The 24,158-nt window shown below is 40.2% G+C and overlaps 1 protein-coding gene and 1 long non-coding RNA gene across 25 annotated transcripts in view; one reads left to right on the top strand and one right to left on the bottom strand.

Annotated features, from left to right (window-relative positions):
- Positions 1-24,158, top strand: part of Ptprk (protein tyrosine phosphatase, receptor type, K) — a 499,207-nt gene that overhangs the window by 320,912 nt on the left and 154,137 nt on the right. The gene's annotated exons all lie outside the window — the stretch shown is intronic.
- Positions 62-22,555, bottom strand: LOC134484966 (uncharacterized). The gene is made up of 2 exons (XR_010062802.1): positions 22,444-22,555; positions 62-17,998 (listed from the first exon to the last, which is right to left on the bottom strand). It is a non-coding gene; the product is annotated as an uncharacterized LOC134484966 (long non-coding RNA).

Genomic DNA, 24,158 nt, shown 5'->3' with positions numbered 1-24,158 from the left:
TCATTATAAAAGGCTTGTGTAAAATATAAAGACATACGTGATCCAGTATAACCATGGGTAATGATTTTCTGTTATAAAGAATGCATCTGCGAATACACACACACACACACACACACACACACACACACGCACACATGCACACATACATACACACACATGCACGTGCGCACACACACACACACACACACACACACACAGAGGGGGCGGGGAGTCTCATGGAAACTAGAATTAGAGGATCTTGCTTCTTTCAAGTTTATATTTCTATCAGAGAGCTAAGTTTAACACTTATGTTTCCTTCTGGATACCTTGACTGATATATGAATATATATGAATATAAATGCACATGGGGGGGGTTGGGGATTTAGCTCAGTGGTAGAGCGCTTGCCTAGGAAGCGCAAGGCCCTGGGTTCAGTCCCCAGCTCCAATAAATAAATAAATAAATAAATAAATAAATAAATAAATAAATAAATAAATAAATAAATACACATGGGGTAGATCATGTTGATAGCAGTTTTTGTGGTATTTGCTACAGTGAGGAGAATATGGAGAGGTGACCATGGGAAGTCTTTCTGAGGGAACCGTTTGGAGGCAGGGTGCGTTTGTATGTCAAGCGGCGCTGATGGTGGGATCTTCAAGTTCTCCTCTTAAATGAATTACTTTCTTGAAGTTCATTAATTTTATTTAGGTAATAAGTGGACTGAAACAAAGATAATCCTGTTCTCACTAAGTTGCATTTCTACACTAGAATATCCTTCCTTCCACTGTAAATTGCCCAAAAGAGCAATATCTAGTATTGTCAGTAAAAGCAATGATTTCCTCTTAAGAACACTACAGACAGGTTTTTTTTAGAATATCTTTTACATCATTTGGTAGCTATTTTGAAAGTATGATAATAACTTGTATAGTATCATAGCTTTATTATTGTGTCCCATATTTAAATAAAACTTAGCATTTGTCTTAGTTACTGCTCTACTGCTGTGAAGAGACACCATCAATCACCAAGGCAGCTTGTAGAAAGTATTTAACTGGGGGCTTGCTTACAGTTGTAGAGGGTAGGCCAGGCCATGGTTATCATGGCAGATAATGTAGTAGCAGTCAGGCAGACATGGTGCTCTCAAGCTCATACCTGTTCTGCAAATTGAAGGTAGAAAGAATGGTAGACAGTGCTTGGTGTGTGCTTTTGAAACCTCAGAGTCCAATCTCAATGGCACACTTCCTCCCGTCAGGCCACATCCCCTAATCCTTCCTAAACTGTTCCACTAACTGGGAACCATACCTTCAAATGTATGAGCCTATGAGAACCATCCTCATTCAAATCGCAGCACCAGTTAGGACAGGTGATACTAGCTACACATGGAGCTTCTGACCCAGCATTCTGTTTCATAAAGTTTTAAACATTATTGCTTCAAAGGGGATAGATATGGAGCACAACCAGTGATCTAGACCAATGATTTTCATAGAGAATTGTGAGAGTAGAAACACAGTTATTGCATAAGGAAGTAAGTATATTCAGCCTGCTTCTATCTTCCTCCTTTTACACACATGAAAACAACTCCCCCATTTTCCATTTTGATGATTTAAATATAGCCAGAAAAAAGGGACAGGGGTAACTTATGAATGGCCACTCCCAGTCCAAAGGCTTTCTATACATACTGTTTGTGTAATGGTAGCCCGTTTGCTACATGTAACGATCACTCTTCAGAATATCAATTGTCATGTACGAGATGGTAAAACCACCAGACCCCAGTGTATGTGTGTTCTTGTCCTTCGTAGCACAGATAACACTGGTTATAGAACAAAACGCGAAGCTAGATGTGGTGCGGTGATCTGAATGAGATGCTCCCTTCTCCCAATAGACTTGGGCCTCATTTAGTAGGAAAGATTAGGAGATGTAACCTTGTTGAAGGCAGGGCATCACTGCTGTGGATTCGTGACTTCAAAAGACCATGCCAGGAGCAGTCTCGCTCTTTCTCTTTCTGTCTGTTGGCTAATAATCAGGATGTAAAATCTTGGCTGTTGCTCCAGCATCGTGGCTGTCTGTCACCGTGTTCCCCTCCGTGATGATCATGGTCCAACCCTCTGAAACTGTAAGCCCCCAATTCTGTATGCCCCCTTTCTGTATAAGTTTCATGGATTACAGTTTTTCTTCTCAGGAATAGTAACCCTAAGACAGATCAGGATGAAATGCTTTCTTCTTCTCTTCTCTTCTCTTCTCTTCTCTTCTCTTCTCTTCTCTTCTCTTCTCTTCTCTTCTCTTCTCTCCTCTCCTCTCCTCTCCTCTCCTCTCCTCTCCTCTCCTCTCCTCTCCTCTCCTCTCCTCTCCTCTCCTCTTCTCTCTCTCTCTCTCTCTCTCTCTCTCTCTCTCTCTCTCTCTCTCTCTCTCCTTCTTTATTTTTTGGTAGGGGTTAATAAGAGTTGGAGGAAGATGAGAGCAGTCAGAATTTAATCTGTGCGTGGGGTATGGGAGATTGTCAAAGAGTAAATTTAGTGAATGTGAAATTATTCTTTAGACTGGACAGATGGTTTAGTGTTTAAGAGGCCTTATAAAGTAACTGTGGTGACATGAACTCTGATCCTAGCATTCATGTAAAAGCTGGATGCTGGACCTGTCTAGTAAGAGAGAAGGTGAGACCGGAGAACTGAGGAAAGATCTCCAGGGCTGCGACAACTAGCTTACCTAACATAACCTAATAACGGACCCAGTCTCTCAAATAAAGTGTGAAGCAGACCCAGTCTCAAATAAGGTGTAATGCTATTTACTTGACTGGTTCCCCTCTCTGAGTTGGGTCCTCTGCAGATTTGTCAACATTTCTACTTTGGTAGAAATTGTTTTATGGTTCAGTTTTTACCATTTCTTCTATCTACAAGAAATCTATTAATCTAGATTTATCTAGGTGAGTCTTTTCTTTTTATATTAGTCAAATATATAAAGGGATATTGACTCATTCTTGACTTGAAATATTCCCTTCAAAGGTTTGACAGTGAATTCTTTCTAAACATATTGGATCTTACTGCTTTAGCTTCAGGTTATTCTCCTGTGTTTGATAAAGGCCGCCTTAGGAAATGTGTGACTTATGCTACACTCTGTGTGTTTTACCAAGAACACATAAGGTAAATCCTAGAAAAGTGCAGCCAATTTCTCATTTCCACTATTTTTCTTTGGCATAGAAACTCATAAACACACCCAGTGTGAGACTATGAAATAAATTTGAAAAGAATTACAAGGGAAAAATGTAGGATTTATTTCCTGGGGAGATGGATATATATCATACATTTTGGTCACACCATTAAGATTTAAATATTAAAGAATAGAAAACAAATAGTAAACTAGCTTGTAAAATGTGAATGTCTCCTAACTCAACATAATAGGCATACATCAGTCCTCTTTAGGTTGTATAATGGTATATTGGCGCTTGATGTTATTTAAATGTCATCCCAATTTCTTTTTTGTAGCACTGATCTTAACCTTGTAAGCTCTAACTTGTCTGGAAGTTAATGGTCTGTTATATGAGTTTAATAGTTCTTAGTGAAAGAATATTGGATTATGTTATGCAGTTTGAAATATAATTTGGTTTCTTCTTTATCATCATAAATATGACATGGTCTTGGTTGTAATCAGGGACAATATGATTTTTTATTCTTCTCTTGCTATACATAGAATCAGTGCATAGGTTTGTCTTCATATTTTATATCTTGGCAATTATATTTAATTTCTCATGAAGATTATTCTTTCTCAACATTTCCCGACCACTATATTAAAGCCGACCCATTAAGAAACACTGCGTCCTAGTAGGATCCTTAAGTGGCCTTGTCAGAATGTAGGAGAGTCTTACATTATTTTATTTTTTTTTAATTTTCTAAGGGTTAAATTTCAATTGCAGCTAATGTAACTGACAAGAGGGAAATGGAAGCAATTGGCTTGCACTAAACAAGTTTGAATGGCTGTTAATGCGAATGACTTTCAGGCAGTGAATGTCAGGGAGCAGTAGATTACTTTCTCTTCCTCGGGCACTTTAAGCCATCTCCCGTGGTAGGACTGACATAATTTCTCCCTTTCTTTCTTGAAACTGGGAAGCAAAGTAATTGGAGTCTGGTAATTCTGGCCTATGGCTGATGGAGATAAATCATCATCCTAGGGCCTCCAGAACACATAGTGACAATCCATACCGGGCCAGTAGAATGTGAACTTTCTGAAAGACATTAATAAACTGTTGTCGCTCTTTGATTTATATTCAAGAAACGGTGGCACTGTTAATTGTGGATCCGACCTACCTTTTGGGCTAGGTTTCACATGCCAAGCCAATTGCTTCAAAATGTAAGCCACTGTGTTCTTTACAAGTGTCGCCCTTTGCATGCCATAGAGAATTTATTTTGAGGCAGTGTATTTGTTTAACACAACTATTTGAGGTTTTAAAATAATAAAGCAGAACAAGATCCTTGACCATATGGATTAGCCCTTCTCCTTAATGTGCATAGATATTTGCATTGTTTCAAACACATACCTAAATTTTATAAATAAATGATTTGAAGTTTTGTTCAATTGTTCATGCTTTAATTTGATCATTCCATGCCTTATCGAATTCTACATTTTCATCATCATCTTCATTGAAATCCATTTTCTAACTTCTAATTGGAGTGTCTCCTAGGTAAATCTAATTTGTAAATGTCGGAAAACTTGACAGTGTGGACTAGTCAAAGGCTATTGTAGAGTTACCTGTCATACCTTACATCCAATTTCTCTATCCCCATTCTCTCTGTATAAAGTACTGCCTTTGTTTGTGAGTTCCAACTCCTTTCCTTGTATGATTAACTTTCTGGGGCTATTATGTTTTCCATTGCATACCCCATGTTATCGCCAGTCCATGACGATGTAACCGTTCCTCCATGTCCCTGTCGCCCTTGTCTTTTCCAGTCTGTTTGGAATGAGGTCCCCTCTCCAGTCACTCCTGGAGATATTTTACAATTGCAATTGCACTGTGAACTTAGCCATATATAAACAAAAAGAGATATGACTGCCTCCTATGGGAACCGTTAATAACTCCGGGCGTGAGAGTCTTCCTTTTCAGACTTGACAGATATACCTATATTTAACTTTCACTGCCTACGTTTTGGAGTACTTCTTGTTTGCTTGAATGAAACAAACAAATTTATTAAGGAAAAATGATGAAGAATTATCAAGTGGGAGTGTCTCTTAAGAGAAGAAGAACCAAACATATATTTTTTTAAACTTTCCTTAATATGAGTATTATTTTTCTAGGGTGTGGTAAATATTTATAAACATCTTAGTATAATCATGTTCTAAATTGTTTAAGCTTCCTATGGCCCTGAAAAAGCAATTTTGAAGAATTTTATAAATGCCAGATTATTGGCGAAATTTAATATTCATGTAAAAATATGCAACTTATGCCATGGAAACAAGCCTCAATATAGAAAGAGTCTAATGGGGTCTATGTTTTCTGTTTTTAAGAACTTATACCAAGTTTCGTTTATCCATAACCTTCCCATTCTTACTGTAAATCCATGTTCCTCTCTGCGCCGACATCAGAAGCTATTGCCATGGAAATGATTGATACCTCACATTTATCTTCATGGAAGACTGTCAGGAAAATTATAGACGTTTTTGGCCCCAGCGGACTTTTCAGGATAATCTCACTCTCTTTATGTTGATTTTCTTTTCCTTCTAGAACATAAGTGTGAGGAGTTAGTACTTGTAAAACTTGACTTTTATTCCATAATTTCTTTCAAAAAAACCATTTGGATTATGATGCTTTAAAAGGGATTCAAATAACAGGCTTTTCACAACTGTTATTTTGTAACTTAAATATAAAATCATTTACAGCGAGTGCCAGAGGAACGGCAATAACTGAATCTATCCCACTTTATCATATATTGCAAAAATACAGCAGTTGGGAACAAACCTGCCTTGTTGAATATTACACTAAGGGAAAGCCCAAAACATGGTGGAAACTACTGAGAGCTTTAATGTGATTACTTTCTGGAAAGTTCCTCATTTAGAGTCGAATCTGCTTCCTTCATTCATAAGCATGATAAATCAAATACTGAAGGATGCGTGTGTGTGTGTGTGTGTGTGTGTGTGTGTGTGTGTGTGCGTGTGAGAGTGTATGTGTGTATGTGAGTGTATGAGTGTGTGTATATGTGTAATGTGGTATGTGTATGTGAGTGTGTGTGTGAGTGTATGAGTGTGTGTATGTGTGTGTGTATGAGTGTGTGTGTGAGAGTGTATGTGTGTATGTGAGTGTATGAGTGTGTGTGTATGTGTAATGTGGTATGTGTATGTGAGTGTATGAGTGTGTGTGTGTGAGTGTCTGAGTATGTGTGTGAGTGTATGAGTGTGTGTATGTGTCTGTGTGTGTGTGTGTTCACGTACATGTGTTTGCAAGTCTATGTACCTGTGCCTTTCTGTGAGTTAAACTTTAACTATTCAAAATATCCATACTCAAAAATATCTTGCTTCTAAAATGTTTCATATTTTTTTACATAAAGACGTCTTCGTCCCGTTTCGTGTTTCCAAACCTTTTCACAAGGCAAAGGAGCCATTTCTGATCTTTCAGCTCACACACTCAGACTCCAAAGACAGAGATCAGCAGTAAGTCACAGACAGGAGTCTCAGCTTCCACATCATTTCATATATATTAATCCTGAGGCCTAAGAGAAACTACAAAAGGTATCCCCTGTGAGAAACACTCATGTTGACTCTTGAATTTTCAGTGTTAAAAAGAACCACGATGGGCCTGGAGACTTGGCTCAGTAGTCAAAAGCACTGGCTGCTCCTCCAGAAGTACCAGCTTCAGCATCGGTTCCAACCCTCTGATGGTAGCTCACAGCTGTCTGTAGTTCTAGTCTGAGGAGATCCAGCAGCATCTGATGGCCTCAGTGGACATAAAGCATGAGTGAGGAAGTCCACAAACATTCATGCAAACTCAACACTCACCCACATTAGTACTTGTTTTTAAGAACTAAGGTATATTAGAACCACGAATACACACACACACACACACATACACACACACACACACACACACACACACACATTACTAAAGGGAAAAAAATTAAATAGGCATCAGTTTCATCGGAGAAAATATGAAGCCTCACACATGGCTATTTGATACAGATTGGTAAAGGAAAGGTGACAGCAGACGTGCCCACTAGTGTTCGAGTGTCCACGAAGCTGCTTTGAAGAACACTGGTTCTGCCTGTGGTTTTAGGCCAAGCCAGCAAGCTGCTGCAGGCTTGCACGAAGGCCTGTCATTTATGTTATGCTGTTGACATATTGTGCATAACAGTGCACATTCAGACTGGTACAGTACGCTAGGCCTACCTGCATTCAATGTGCACCTTACGCTGGGCACGTGATATCGCATGCCTTTAATCCCAGCACTCAGGGACAGGCTGATGTTTATGAATTCGAGGTCAACCTGATTTGCAAAGTGAGTTCTAAGACAACCAGGGCTGTTACACAGAGAAATCCTATCCCTCCCACCCCAACCCGACACACACCCCAGTGAGCCTTGTCTGTTCCCTTTCCAGGGCAAACACAGTCCCATTAGTATGAATACACGAGAGACTATTGCTGTCATTTCATCCTGGGTGGATTAGGATGGTGTTTGGGATTATTCATGTTTAATGACTTTAAGGGAAGTGTAAAGGCTGTTTGAGGAATCCTTTTGAGCAGTCTTTTACCTAATAATCCAAACAGCGCTCAGCCCACCTGCAGTGGATGCCGTGGGAGCCCGTGGTTCGTTCGGTTGACTCTCATGTTCTTCTTCTGTTTCGTTAACACACGCTGATATGACATATCTACCCACGCGTGACTAAGTCATCACAGAGTAGCCTCACATCAGCGCTAATAGAGACGAACCATATTTTCTCTCCTACTTCCGCCAGTCTTTCGGGTTTGCATGATTAGTTGGAGTGAACTCCTGCCCTACATGAAGGCTGCAGCGTTATGCGTAATAGATAAGGAAAACGATGTGCTCGACCAATGATAATAATGAGAATAAACCATAAGTGGTTTTAAAGGAAAGCCATGGGCTCGGAGGGTGGAGAGATGGTTAGACATTAGCACAGTTGCTTCTCCAGAGCACCTAAGTGTGGTTCTGGCACCCTTGGTCTCTAGGTCTAGGGCAGTGGTTCTCAATCTGTGGGGTCACCTAAGACCATTGGGAAGCAGCATTTACATGACAGTTCATGACAGTAGCAGAATTGTGGTTATGAAGTAGTAGCAACAAAATAATTTTATGGTTGGGGGTCGGCATAACATGAGGAACTGCGTTCAAGGGTTGCAGCATTGGGAACGTTGAGAAAAACAGATCTAGTGGCTTCTATGCTTCTGGCCTCATTGTGCACCCACACACAGTTGGTGCCCCCCACACACACACACTTAATCTTAGAGAAATATATAAATCAGAATATGTGGCAATTAGTTTTATGAACTATATCATGTTGGGACAAAGAGATGGAATTGGCTGATTAAAGCATTATTCTTCTGTTAGCGTCAGCTTTAGCTTCTTAAGTGTGCGATACACATTGCTGACCTTGCATTTTTCAGTATATATTGTTATCAGCTTTCTGATGCCTTGTGGGAAAAATGATTGATATTGAATCCAGTCCAGAGAATTAAAAGATCCAGGAATTTCTAGTAACGCCACAAAACAGGTAAATCATTATGATTAAAGTCACACCACCCAAGCCCAGCAGGTAGATTGAAGTAAAAAATAGCTAACCAAAACTCTGGGAGAAAAATAAGATAGGAAAGCAAAATAGAACAAGAAAGCAGGCCAAAATATTGTTAGCCCCAAAAAATCGTAGTTTTAAATATTTCTGTCACAACTCTTCCTTGGGGGATGCTGAGAAATTCACAGATCCTGAAAACTTAGCCATGTCAATGGGCAGAAATGCACTACCCTGCCTCGTTCATGCGGTTTAACTGGGAGTAACTAATAGGCCAATGGGAGAACATTCTCCATAAAGAATTATCTCAACTAGAGAGAGAGAGAGAGAGAGAGAGAGAGAGAGAGAGAGAGAGAGAGAGAGAAAGCGAGAGAGATAGAGACAGAGAGGAAGAGAGACAGAGAGACAGAGAGAGAGACAGAGAGACAGAGATAGAGAGACAGAAAGACAGAGAGACAGAGAGAGAGAGACAGAGACAGAGAGAGACAGAGAGAGAGACAGACAGAGAGAGACAGAGAGACAGACAGAGAGAGAGACAGTGAGAGAGTACTGATGCTTTTCCTCTCTGTGAAATTAAAGTGGTAGCTTTCATTGTTAGTCAGGGATGACAGTGTCTCAGTATCCACCACAGGCGTTCAAAGAAACATGTGTACTTTAATCTCATCAGACTTCTCTGTTTAGTAGTTGACAGGAAGCTTGGGGCACATAACCATAATCACAATTAAACTCTAATGCATACCGATGATCTTCATTCTATGAGACTTCCTTCTCTTGATCCATTCTTCTGTGTGACCGTGTCCTTTTCCCAATACCCCTCTCTTACAGTCACATATATAATCATAGGTCACATTAAGTCTATTCTATGGGGCTTTTTTATTAATTATTATACTTATGCTTCTATTCCTACAAGCATCTGTTAGGTGCTTTATACAGTATGGCCCAAAAGTAATATTCTAAGCAGAGACTTCGATAATCCTTTAGTAAAGAAAATGCTGCTTCATTTTTACCACCTACTAACTGTTCTCACTATTAATGAAGAGGAAAAGAAACACTTAAAAACAATAATCACATACAAGCAGAAAGCTATAGGCTGTAGGAAACTATATGGTAAGTGGGGAGAAAAATCCACTTTTTTTGCAATGACAATATTGACCTGGTTAATAAAGAAGGGTTTAACACCTCACCGGAGCTCAGTAATCAATAAACTATAATGTGAAAGCAGGAGGCAAGGAGGAGGGCTCCATCAATTAAAAGTTTTTGAAGTTATTATCTGCCAAAGGATGTGTGGATATTATTTTGATCCCGATGTGTGCAAAGCCAGTAATTACCAGTTACACAAGTGAGGACTCATTATGTTCTCCTATGTGGCTATAGATTTAACATTTGCATAATAATCATAGGAATGTACCGTAATTGTGCATCTGATTACATTTTCTACTTGTATTATTAACCAGCTACCTAATTAGTAGGATCTCTAACAGCTGAAATTGGGTTATCATTTTCATTATTTTTAAAATTATCTCTAATTGTATTTTTATTTCCTCTAATAAAGTAATTCCTTACATGAAACGCTGATTTTTTTTCTCACTTCTGGTTCATTTTAATTGTCTGTATTTCATTATGGTTGGAAAATGGGATGTGGGGTCGTATAATTGATGCCTTTTTGAGGTGTTAAACACTCCTTTATTAGCCAGGTCAATGTTGTCATTACAAAAAAAAAGTGGATTATTTTACCATCACAGTGAATTGAATGGACTCTTTCAAAGAAGTCTCATCTGAAACAAAGCACAGTCGCTAGACTTTTTCTCCTTAAGCTTCTGAGGCCAAGTAGGGTGTACTTTGTGACACTTAATCTTCCAATCACGGGCATCAGTAAGAGTAGATTTGAGGTCTATGGATTATAGCTGTATATTTCTAAGGTATCACGCTAGTTAATTGATGACTTTTCTAGCCTGTTCCTCAAAAGTTGAGTGTTTTTGTCTTCTTAGTGTCCTGGAGTGAAGAATAAACTTAGAAAGCTTCACTGCAGCCTCCAAGGTCATAAAGACGTGGCCAAGATGCGACCTTGAGTCAGTTTTATTAACGCTTTGCCAAGGACTCAATCCACGTTTGAAAATTATATACTTGTGGCTCTTCGCTGGAAATATGATATCCAGGACAGAAAAGAGAAAAAGAACTTTGCAGTGTGGTAGCAGGCACTGTCAAAGCTAGGACTGCAGCAAGTGTTTGATGTTTAGGGTGGGGCGGGACCGGACAGCCCCACCTCTCAGAGCCCAGGGAGTCTGCCCAGAGGACCAAGGCCAATGCTTGTCTTGGGTTTTTGCTGTACAAACATTTGAAGAGCTGGGCACCCTCTCTTTCCCACTATATACCCAAGCCAAAATAAGTAAAATCTGAGATGACTTTGTGTCATGTTCAAGTTTAAAGAAGCATGAAATAGTTTTCAACCTTCTCCCCTTTTAGTTCAGCTTGTATTGGTTTCCTTCCTCCCTCCCTCCCTCCTCCATCCATTCCTCCTTCTCCCTCTTCCTTCCTGCCAATATTTATTTGTTCGTTCGTTCATTCATTCATTCATTCATTCATTCATGGGATTCCTATTACAATTATTGAAAAAATTGCATTTAGACTCACTGAACATGAAGCATGAGGTAGACCTCGAATGCTAGTGACCTACGTGCTAGGATAACCTATGCTTTCGCCCTTCATCTTCTTACCACTCAGGTTGTCAAGGATTTCTGTAACCTTTAGGGAGTGGCAGTGCCATCAACATCCAGCTCCCCATAGCACACATCTGAGAGTAGCAAACGTCGTATCAACTTAAAAGACATCTAATGGTGATGACGTCTCCACAAGTAGGATTCTAGTGCCTGTTTCTTCTGAGAAGTCATCAGGAAGCCATGCTGTTGGTCACTCCAATGGCCTTCAGTGCCTCCAAGTATAACGTTGCCACGTGTGTGTTACAGAAAGCTCCCATTTAACTGGGACTACCCCGTTTTGCATTGTTGCAATGAACTAGTTTACAGATATGCCTTATATATTTTTTTTAATTTTCTCAGTCTCTCTATGATGTATATGTTTAATCTCATTTAAAATGAATGAAGAGATGCTTTAGAGAGATTAGGTGCAGTGTCACAGAGTGAATTTAGACTGTAGCCATGCTGTCTAATGTGCATGCCTGTGTGTGTGTGTGTGTGTGTGTGTGTGTGTGTGTGTGTTAGAGAGAGAGAGAGAGAGAGAGAGAGAGAGAGAGAGAGAGAGAGAGAGACTGCATTAGAGCAATGAAGAAAAACTGCTCAAACCTTAAACTATTGTTAAGTCGGGCACATCTACAACATCGTTATAGAATGCTCCACCTTAAGTGAATTGTTCTGCTTCAGAATTATAAGCGATGTTCTTCTGTTAAATTTACTACCTGTGCTGTGCTGTAGGGATTTTGTTCGATATTCGGTGACATTCTACACCATTGTATCAAAGCAGTCTGATTAAGTTTGCAATTGCCTTGGATTAAAAAGCATCAATCCTTCATGGAAGATATGGTCAATGAATTTCCCTCAAAATCATGAAAACAGGTAATTAAAATCTGTCAATTTCCCAAATCTTGTCTTTGTTTTTCTTGCTTGTCAGTTTTTGGAAAGACATTCCATAATCTTGGAGTAAGCCATGCCTCTGTCCCCCAGCTACTATGATCATGCAAATAAATTTTCTCTATACTAGTGATTGCTAATACCAAGTGAATCAGTCCATCTTTACATAGAATTTTTGAACAGAATTTTTCTTGATAGCTCCGAAATCACATGAGAAATTTGCAAAGATGTGAAGTGAACGGCTAAGGCATTCTTTTTGCACAATCAGCCAGGTTTTAGTCTCCGCTCTGATTGGTACATTGAGGAAATGCTAATATGTGTGTGTAACCCGTTAAGGAGCATCAAGTCAACCTCAGGAAAGGAATAACGAGATGGTAATGGTCAGCTTGAGGCATTTGAAGCAGAAAGGATCGTGGAGGAGCAGCGTTTGTATCTTTTTCCAGCTGAAAGAATACATTCTCTCCTCACCTCCACACAATTACCTGTCAGAGATGCCTGAGGTGGGAATTCTCTGAGGAGACAGATCTTTGTATCATTATTACTATCAACATCTATCATTTCATAACAGGTCCCGTAGTCTTTTTCTTATTATATGCTAAATTACCTCCCCATGTATATTTATAAATTACAGTGACTTGGAGTATTGACCGCGCAAAGGGATCTTTTTCATTTTCAGGCAAGTTCGACTTTAAGGAAAATGTATCGCTGCTGTCCTCATAGTGAACAGGCACACCCTACCACCCTCCCGATAATGAAACCACAGTTTGCTTCTCCTTCCTCGGTGGATGGGCCCGCAGAAGCTGACCGTCTGCAGTCATTCATTAGTGTCCCTCTCTAACGTCACAGGCAGCAGCACAAACCATCCTGGGGGTAACGTGCTTGCGAAGATCGTGTTGTACTTTGGCTTAGTGTTTTATTGACTCAAGTAAAATATCCTATACAGATCCCAGTACATCTCTGCTTCTTTCTCTCCACAGCATTCAAGATTATGTGTAAGCGGCCATTTTAACTGTCTGTGGACTATGGCTAAACCTGTACATTTTTTTTTTTTTGAGTGGTGAAGTAGGGAAAGCTTAGCAGGCAAGAAAATCCTTTGAAGTAGGAAAGAAGACAGAGCAGACATGAATTTGGACTCGAGATTCTTCCTTCCTTTTTCCTTTTTCCTTCCCTCATTCTTTGGGAGACTTGGTGTTTTATAAATGTTTCCTCCTGTGATTTATCCTGAGCTCCCATTATACATCTCCTTATTTAGGACGCCCTCAGTTCTCTGTGTTACTTATATCTATGTTTGTATGCCTTATTCTTGGACTGAGGTCACCACATTTATCTGTTAGAAGGAATTTAAGAAGAATCTGAAAAATACCTCATCAAATCATTCTGCCACTAATAGACAGTTTCTCTGTCTGAAAGTTGGAAATTGTTGGGGCACTTAGTGGATACCTTGACTTTTAAAACCTTCACACTCATTCCTGATGATGTTTCTGTCATTTCTGATAACTCAAGACACTAATGAGTCAGAACTTTTCTAAAACGGCTTCTTCCATGGGGGAGAGACACTGGACAATGAACTTTGGAGATGGGTATCTGAAGGGCCACCCTGGAAGAAGAGTGGAAATGGATACTCTCTCTGAAGTCATTAACTATCCTTGTCTCTTATCATTTCAAATAAAACAACTGGGGAAAGTTCTTATATCTTTTGGTCTTAACTAAAGTATTACATTATTAGAATGCTTAAACATTTCTAAAGGTCATTTTTTTTCCTTAAGATACTTCTTTTTTTTTCAAATTGACACATTTTCATCCAGGTTTTATATGTAGATTTCAAACATTGATACCCACAGAATTAATAGTTATACATCTCTTTAAAAAAATAACATTTCCTCACAAATGCCTTTTACATTAACTACATAAACTTCAAAGCCATCATTTTCATTGCCTCATAATGTTTCCTTAAGTAGTTATGATTTACTTTCTCTTTAGAACTGATGTTACTCAATGTTACAAAGTGACACAAGGTGAAATATCTTCAACTTAGAACCTTTCATGTTTACAACACTATCATAGAAAATGTTTTTTCTAATTTTTTATTAGATATATTTCTTTACTTACATTTCAAATGTTATTCCCCTTCCCGGTTTCCTGTCCATAAGTCCCCATACCTGCCCCATCCCCCTTCCCCATACTGGTACTCCCCCCATCCATTACCCTTACTGCCCCCCATATTCTCCTGCACTGGGGTTCCAACCTTGGCAGGACCAAGGGCTTCCCCTTTCTTTTATCTATATTCTGAGTTTCACATTCTGTATAGTATGCAGTTATACATATAGTAAAATTATTTATTACTTATTCATGCTATTAATAACACACAGTATTATTCTTTATAATGGCAATGCTTCAGAAGATAACAAACGAAAGTAGAAGAATGAGCTCATTAGAGTCAAACATAAGAAATTTTCTCACTTTGGTTCTCAAGCACCCATTTTCTCAAGCCATTTTTTGCATTAAAGCATGTTGTTAATTGAAGCAGTTTTGTGGTGCTGTAGATTTTTCAAATGAGATATGAAGTTATTGAATATTGTACACTGATCACATATTGATATTAAAGTATTAGAGAAGAGACTTTAAAAATTGTGTTTCCAACATTGGGGTATACATCAAAACTTTTCTCAAGCCACCTAGTAAAACATAATTCCTGCCAGCAATGAAGGAGACAAAGAAGTGTATTAGGATTTCATCTTAAGGTTGGATTTTTTAATGCATAATTTATATGGCATAAAATAGGTCCTTTTTATTTCTGTTTTCTGCATTTCACGGGCTACTACATAGTCAAGTTGTAGGGTATTTCTGTCACCCAATGAAGTTTACTCATGCTTGTCATGAAATCTCTGTATGGGTGGCTTCACTTTTTCCCAGCATGCAGCACCATGCCCCCAGAGGGAGTAAACCTTTCCCCAGATCTGCCAGAGATGCACGTCCTAGACAGGGACCACTGACCTCAACCAGCCATCAGTGTGGCTTAGCCGCTCAAGTCCTTTCCTGTGGAAGGCTAATGAGATCATTCTGTAGAAGGGGAAGTGGGCATTTTCCAGAATGGAGCAGAAAAAATATAAAGAAACAAAACATCAATGGGTTTCAACTAAGTAGGTAAACTTAGGTTTTCTTGAGACAAACGTTTCCACCGTGCTTTGTCTAAGAGGCCTATTTGGTAAGGTAATGGGGTACAGGCTGTTTCCACACCAGTCTAGGAAGCACTAATGATTAGCTGGGGCTTATAAAGTTAGGTGTAGTATTTTAAAAGATGAGGTCAATCCTTCCTCATCGCTGTTGTTGTTGTTGTTTTATTGTTTGAAACAAGATTTCTGTGTAGCTCTCACGTCATGTGGACCAGGCTGGGCTTATAAAATTAGGTGTAGTATTTTAAAAGATGAGGTCAATCCTTCCTCATCGCTGTTGTTGTTGTTGTTTTATTGTTTGAAACAAGATTTCTGTGTAGCTCTCACGTCATGTGGACCAGGCTGGCCTCAAATTCACGGAAATCTTTCTGCCTCTGACTTCAGAGTATCTGAATTAAAGGGGTGCACCACTCTGCCCAATGACCTTCAACTCTTTAAAATAGAACGCTTTCTGTTTCTTTTGCCTCAAGAATAAGAAATTTGGTTGTTTTCTCAATTTGTTGACTGCAATCCGTGAATTCCACTTTCTTAGTTTTGTTGTTTAATATAACAAATAAGGAGTAAGTCTGTTTGGATTAAAGTAGATTGAAAGTCTTGTGTGAGAAGGAACCCGAATTTCTTTTTCAAACACAGAATTGCTTCACTGAGGCATAACTTCCAGACTCAGAGTCGCGCATTAATAATAGACACAAGCTAACGGTTGGAGATAAACGCTCACTACGAGAGCACTGCAGCCTGTGTGCCATGCCTCTGTCCTTCACTGTCCTGTGTGTGATACATCACTAAAGGAAGTCCTACCCTCTTAACAAATACTTACCAGGGTAATTGTATAAATTCACTGCTGTCCTGAACGTCTACGTGTTCATACTACATTCTTGCCTTGTGAGGAATTTCCTCATATAAAATCATGTTCTTTCTCATTTCACCCTTAGAATATTATGGAAACGCATGTCACTGTATGACTGTTAGGAAGTTAACTTTATTTTGAAGAGCACATTTGGAGCTGGATCCACGGCTCAGCGGATGAGGCAGAGGTTCTGGGTTCAATTCCCAGCACCCACATTACAGTTCCCAACCATCTGTAATTCTAGTCCGGGGCCTCCAGGGCACTCTTCTGGCCTCTGTGGGTACCAGCATGCCCATGGTGCATTTATATATTTTCAGATGAACACTCAAAATCCTGAAATAAAAATGAATGAAGCTTTAAAAAATATTGTAGCCCTGTCTTCACAACATTGCTGTCCTGAGAGACAGATGTTGCACCCTTCGTTTTTGTGTCCATGGCAGAAAAGCGTCATGCATTTGTGGATGTGACCAAAGTCATGTTTCCGTGTTTATGAAATGCCTTAGAGGTGCCGCTTACCATCACTACCCTCCCGCAGAGCCTCCTGATAACTGTGGGCTAGGTCACCTCAGTCAGTTTTCGTTTCTGTTTTTCTTACGTGAAGCAATGTTCTCATCTGACCCTCGGGAACTGGGTAGTAAGGAAACAAAGCCACCGTCCTCACAGTCCTCAGATGAGGTGGAGAGAAAAACTGTAAGTAATAGTTAGATAAGAATGCCAAAGGAATTAATTGTCCACACTGTGGTGAAGAATAATCCTGGGGACCAGATGCAGAGCGATGGGAGGATTGTCCTGAGAGACAGCGGCATAGAGAGTGGGACTGGGGTGGAAGACGTTAGGAGAGACGTTAGGAGAGACGTTAGGAGAGAGCCACTGTGGAACACTCCAGAGGACAAGTGAGCAGCAGCAAGTGGCTGGATCCGGGTCTCATGTGGGCAGGAATCACACTGCAGCTTGCTTCTCACCATGTGCCACCGGGCTGTTCATTCATCACTGATGTCCAGGAACATAAGAGGGGCCCTGGGAGAGGCCATAGTAATTTGAAGTACTTACGTGGTTTTAGTATGTTAAAGTCTTGCTGTTATTTAACCATTTCTTTTCCTTGTATTTTATAAAGAGTACGTTTACTCTAGATGGCAGGAGGCATGCTGCAGCTCGAGGAGATCCAGGCTGCAGACCCCTGTTAGAGAAAGGAGCTGTGGGGTGGCTTAGGAGAGGCAAGACCTAAATTCAACCTGCTGCAGTAGAACAAAGGATTATGTTCTCCTATGATTCTAGAAAGAACTAACCTGAACAAGTGAGAGTTGGACACACAAGAAATGTGAGGAGAGAGACGTGAAACCCGGTGGGGGTTAGGGGATCGAGGGAGTGGTAAGGCTGGCTGTGATGATCCGTACCTCTGGGTTTTAGTCAAGAGCGAGCATCTAGGAAGGTTCTCATCGAGTTGTCATTTGTTGTTGTCATTGTATTTGGTTACCCTCACATCCTTCATTACTGTCAAGCTGTAAGACAGGATTTAACAGGGACTCGAGGGTCCTTAAACAAAGCATCAAGAGAGAAAAGAATTGAGAGCATACAGACGGAGTTCCAGCGGTGCGTTTGGGGCTTAGCGGAGTAGGCAGACTTGATGGTGTGATGCACAGTGGCCAGCACGAAGGTAGGTGACCTCAGAGACCCATGAGATGAGGACAACAGAGACCACACACCTAGAGGAGCAAACAGGAAGGCAGTGAGAGCTCAGGTCTTGTTGGCATTTTTGACATGCAATTAGTGGTGATTCAGCAGATTGCAAAGAGGTCACATCATTTCGCTAATGTCATAAAACACTAAGAGCCTCATTATACCACAGAGAGTCACATTAGAGCAGGGGAATCTAGAGGCACAGCTAGCTTTGGAAGGGACATTTACATGTACCTACAAGACACATGCAAGGGACATTCTGTGCAGGTTAATGAGAAGGATTTTGTTTTTTAACAGTTTCCCTCCCTCCCTCCCTCCCTCCCTCCCTCCCTCCCTCCCTCCCTCCCCTCCTCCCCTCTTTGCTTTCTAACTTCCTCCTTTCTTCCCTCTCTCCCTCTCTTCTCTCTCTCCCTCCTATTTTGTTGGAGGTGGTAAAGACACAACCTAGTGCCTTGTGTATGTTATCACAAGCAACATGGAGCCCCAGCCCTCACTTTTTCTTGAGTTGGTTTTAGTTATTACTATGTATCCAAAGGAAAAGGAACTTGAAGGGGAGTCCCTGATGAGGAATCACATTGCTGAAAGAATGAGAACAGAGGGGGAACTGGCTGCTGGCTCAGTAGCAGGTTTTTCTGGTTCTGATTTGGGCCCCCTCTGTCTGGGAAGAGGAGGCAGGGGATTTACAGTTGAGAATTCTTTGTTTAAGAATGAAAGGGGACAGTGTCAGCAGACCATCATTGGAAAAATAAAACCAAAACTAGAGCAATGGCTCCAAGTTCCAGGAAACCTGGCACAGGGCTTCTGTTTTCCCCTGGGTCCTTATCAGATGAGGAGGTAGGGAGCAGAAACACTTTAAAAAGTGTACTGAATTTTCCGGGTTTTTTTTCAATGTTTCTTAATTGTAAAACTGTCTGAGAATTAAAAGAATGTTTTACATTTGAAATTTCCAAACCTTTGAGACTCACATTAAAGCAGTTTAAGATATTGTTACCATGCATGCGTGGGGTTACATTTGACTTCATTCTGCTCCGGATGTAGTTTGATGGTTACACCATGAGACCCTCAGGGGTCTTTGTTTGCATCTAGAACCTGCTTTTGCCAGGACACTCAGATGATGAAGTACTGTGTAAAGAGAACACTCATACCTCACGAAAGTTGAACTCCTTCTTATTGAGAAAGGATATTGCTTATTCTAAGTTTCTTGAGTTCACTGTTGTATAAAAATAATAGACACTTAATTTTTTCCCTGATTATTTTCACCTGTGAGTGATACGTACCTACATTGGTAAGCCACCTCTATGATAGCAATATACGTGTAACCATTGAAGGATTTACATTTTTTATATTCAGAATTTCTTGTGTGCCTCCAATGCTTGTCTGACCTATGTGAAAGACGTGACAGATTTGTGCACCTAACGTGATATGAATTTCTTTTAGTTGGTTAAGTGTAACACTCTAGTCAAGGTCTTAAGGCCTTGGTAGACTTTGTCCTCCACCAGACAGCTTATCCGTTCTTTGCAGGCTTCTCAACCTGAATTTTAAAGTGAGGTGAATATATTTGTGCTGCTTGCTGAACTCATGTTCCGACCGACTACCGCTCTCTGGTTCTAGGTGATAACTAGAGAACAGAGCGTAAGTCCAGGCTCATCATTTCCAATGGATGCATTGTGCTACGTGGGTTTTATAAGTATGCATGTGTGTCTATGTATGTCCCTATGCATCTGTATATTAATAGGCATATTGGTACCAATGCCTGCATTGATAAAGTGTATTTTAAGTGCATACATGAGTTTTACTGTGCACTCTTTTTCCCACGTCTTAAAGGAACAACGGTATGAGTAGCTTTTGCAGTAGCAAGAAAAAAGTGGTTTTTTTTTAGTTAAGAAAGTTTACCTTGATTTGAAAAAGGCACTATACCATTTTCTTGTCAGAATGAACTTCCTTCCAAAACTGAAGGAAGGCCAGAGCACACGACTATTTCACTGTTTGGTTTTTGCCTTCTGTATAAAATTGAGTAATAAGCAGATTATAAACTCACTTTAACTCATAAAACCGAAGAAAGTTTTAGAGATTAAGGCCAAAGTGAGATAATAAAATTTCATTTAAAGAAATGAATAAATAGCAAATGCTTTTGCTAACAAATTGACTTAACCCATCAGGAGTCATTTGAAAACAGGTGAGTTGACACATAGTAAATTTGGTGTATGGGCAGCAAGACAGATCTGTCTGTGTTCTGCCTGTATAGCCATATTGCTAGATAATTCTTGTGCTGTTGGAATAGCCGTATTGCAAACATCCTTTGCATCTTGGTCCCTGAAATCTCTGTGGATATTTTAGGTGTGGGATGGGGAGAAGTCAGAGTAGGGTTTTGCTCCTTAGCCCAGGCTTGCCTGAAACTTACAGGGTTTGTCTTGACCACAGGGTCTGGGTTTATAGGCGTGAACCAGCACTCCTGGCTGTTTTTATTTTGTTTTATTTTCCTATGGCATATGCTAAAACTAAACTAGACTGATTAAGACTAAAACATGTAAATTCTCTTCACACATGTCTCACCTCTTGGTGTATTTTGCTGTGTTCCTTGTAACCCTTAAGGAAGTATTTGAAAATGTAAGTATTTTTCCCAGGGCAATTTATAACAGATACCTCTTTGTCATAGCATATAAAACATATTGCTTTCTCTGAAGAAGCACGACAATATGTGCCAATAATATGTACTGAAAATGTGTTTCTTGAAGAAATGACTACTGTGTTTTATTTTTAAAAAGCAGCTACTGTAAAAGTGTATGAGTCAATGGTTGATGAATTAAAATCAATTTCCTGGTAAGCATCAGGCTTTCCAAAAATCTCGACAGTAGTTGAAATTAGCACTTGAACTGTAAGCTACAGTGTCCATTCATATTATGTTTGAGCAGTGGCAAGCATTACTTTGACAGACTTGCTTTAAAGATTAAGTTTACAATTAAATTACAAAAACATTGGCACACATTTTTCTCCTCCTACCAATTTCAAAGCCTTCCTACAGAAATGATATCTCTTCCAATAGGACTTTAATATGCTCTCAGTTGTTTCACTAAAACCTTATATTTAGCTTTCTTCTTCAAAGTTATATGAAAGATGGGCTGTCTTCAATGTAAATTGACATTTTTACATACATTGTGAGCCCTATATGTCAATCTAATACGGCCAGGGACATTAAATGAGTTTGTATACCCGAGCAGTTAGTATCATTTAGATCATGAATTGAGCCCTTGATTTCCTCTATTACTGAAAAGGAACGACAGTTTCAGAGTAGTACAACTGGTCACAGTATTTGTGGTCATTGTGCTTTAAGCTCTCTCAGCTTAAATTTTTAAATTTCCTTTCTTCCTCCCTCCCTCTCTCCCTTCTTTCCTTGTTCCCTCCCTCCCTTCCTTTCTTTTCCTTTCCCTGCTTCCTCCCCCCCCCCTTTCTTTCTGGTATAAAAATCTCTCTTCATAGCTCAGTCTAGCCTAGAACTCACTGTGTACCTCAGGCTAGAATCAAACTTATGGCAACCATCCTGTCTCAGCCTCTTGAGTGCTGGAATTCTAGGTCTGAGCTGCCATGATCAGCTCTCATTTGAATTTTTAACGAGTCATTGTCAGTGAATCCATGCTTAAAAACAATACTGGAGACATCCAAAGTACCCTATCCTGATTAGGAGTTGGGTTGAAGAACTAGAATAGAGCCCACCCAGATAACACTTTATTTGGTAGCCTGAATTTTACTTAGACCTGGACATTGATTTTCTGGTTGAGAGCAATCATCACAAACCATCGCTAAAAATACATGGGGATTTAATATGGTCTACCCATTAGGATAAAGAAAGGTAGGAGAAGGGAAATTGGGAAGATTCACTCTCTCATTAGAATTTGCCACTTAAAAGGACCCTGATCCTTTAGAAGATCATCTCAAAGTTACACATTTCAAGATTACTAACTTTGATCTGAATTGCAGATTTTTTAGCAAAAACTTGTATTCCACTCATTGTTATGCTAGTGAATGTGTGGAGAGGAGATTTTAATTTACGAATTTTCTTTTTCTTTTTTTTTTTTGAGACAAAGTCTCTTGTACCTCAGGTGATGTTTGAACTCCGGGTGTGTGTAGTTAGTTACAACTTCAAATGTCAGACTTCTAAGCCACTCACTTGTTTTCCTCCACAGTCCTGGGGTTGTAGGCACGGCACGAGCCACCAGATCTGCTTTCTGTAATACTGGAAATGCGACCCAGAGCTTCCGGCATGCTAGGCAAACGCTCTACGACTGGTTACAGGCTCTCCACACTCTCCCTTCTCATCTACTGTTAGGATCACTCGAGCCTGGCCCACGGGGCTCCACTAATGGTGCGCTCAACTCCTCTTTTCTCTCTTAGCCTCTTACCCCTGCCATGGTTTCTATTATGATGAAATGCTCTAACAGAAAGCACATGGGAGGAAATAGTTTATTTTACTTACATTTTCAGGCGGTCGTCCATCATCTCCAAAGAAGTCAGGACAGAAATTCAAGCAGGACAGGAACCTGAAGGGAAGAACTGATGCAGAGGTCATAGATGAGTGTTGTTTATTGATTTGATGCTCAGGACTTTCCTAGCCTACCTGCCTTCGTGCCTGCCTGCTTGCTTTTCTTCCTCCTCCTCTTCTTCTTCCTCTCCCTCTTCTTCTTCCTCTCCCTCTTCCTCTTCCTCTTCCTCTTTCTCTTCCTCCTCCTCCTCTTCTCTTCTCCTTCTTCCTCCTCCTCCTCCTCTTCTCTTCTTCTCCCTCCTCCTCCTCTTCTTCCTCTTCCTCTCCCTCCTCCTCCTCTTCTTCTCCTCCTCCTCTTCTTCTCTTCTTCTTCTTCCTCCTCCTCCTCTTCTTCTTCCTCTTCCTCTTCCTCTTCCTCCTCCTCTTCTTCTTCTCCTCCTCCTCTTCTCCTTCTTCTTCTTCCTCCTCCTCTTCCTCCTCCTCCTCCTCCTCTTCTTCTTCTCCTCCTTCCTTCCCTTCTTCCCTCCTTCCTCTCCCTCCCTCCTTCCTTCCTTCCTTCCTTCTTTCCTTCCTTTCCTTTCCTATTCTTTCTTTCTTATACAACCCATCCCAATAGTGTACCCTACTCACAGTGAGCTGTACACTAGCACCACCCCCCCATCAATCATTAATTAAGAAAATGCCAGACTTCTTGTTTACAGCCAATTTTACTAAGTCATTTCCCTCCAAAGGATGTGTGTAGGTTGTGTCAAGTTGACATTAAAAAGTAACCGGCCTTCTTACCTTTCTGAGATTTTTCTAGGAAAGAAATTTATACAACATTAGAAAGGCATTTGGCCCACACCGTTTTTAACATTGATTAATCCTGTACTTAAAACTTGCCAAGGCCCTCTGCTTTCAGGACGTCCAAATCTTCGTCCAGTGTTGGGTTCTCCACCAAGTCGCTGTTCTCTAGCTGTTTTAGCTCCCATTGCTCATTATCTTGTGAAAGTCTAAGCCACCTCTGGGCCCATCCTCCGCTCTCCCTGACCTCATGCTATTCACTCTGTAATGTTCTAGCTCACACTATTTATCCTTTCCCGGAAATTTCACTGGTGGATATCAGCCGCTTGTATTGCTTAACAGGCCAGGCCAACCCCCTCTAACTCCATTTGATTGAAGTCTCTTGGGGGACTCATCGTTTCTTTTGCACCTCCCACATGATTTGAATGATGAAGAGTAAGAACTCTGTGCAGGAAAAGCACTCCTGTGATTACTTGATGTCTGTCATTTCCCCGTGCATAACACCCTGTGTTTCCCTCCATCACTCTGCCAGTCTAATAATCAAATAAAAGCTTTGAAAGGCATTGCTTCCGCTTGAGAGACCAAATATCTGGTCTGCTGGACTTCCAGGTGGTTGGTCAAAAAAAAAAAAAAAAAACTATGCTCTAAATAGAAAAGTGAAATTGTTTAGCATGTCAAATGGAAATACAGAAGACCAGGAGTTAATTGGAGGAGAAGAGGTAAGACAATTCTGACCTGTTTTTGAGATGCAAAAATGTAAATGAATGTGGTATGGAAAAAAAACTACCTATATCCATCCAAATATATTCATGGGGTCTTCTTGTTGAGTTCCAGGTAGGGATAAATTCTGCATTCTCACATAGCATTGGGATAAAAGGGCAAAAACGCAGACCTACAGCTCCTCGTCTCTTTCCTAATTTTGCTAA

This window comes from Rattus norvegicus, chromosome 1 (assembly GCF_036323735.1).
Source record: "Rattus norvegicus strain BN/NHsdMcwi chromosome 1, GRCr8, whole genome shotgun sequence".
NCBI classification, from domain to species: domain Eukaryota; kingdom Metazoa; phylum Chordata; class Mammalia; order Rodentia; family Muridae; genus Rattus; species Rattus norvegicus.
The sequence above is the reverse complement of the archived record's forward strand: the minus strand, read 5'-3'. Positions and strand labels throughout refer to the sequence as shown.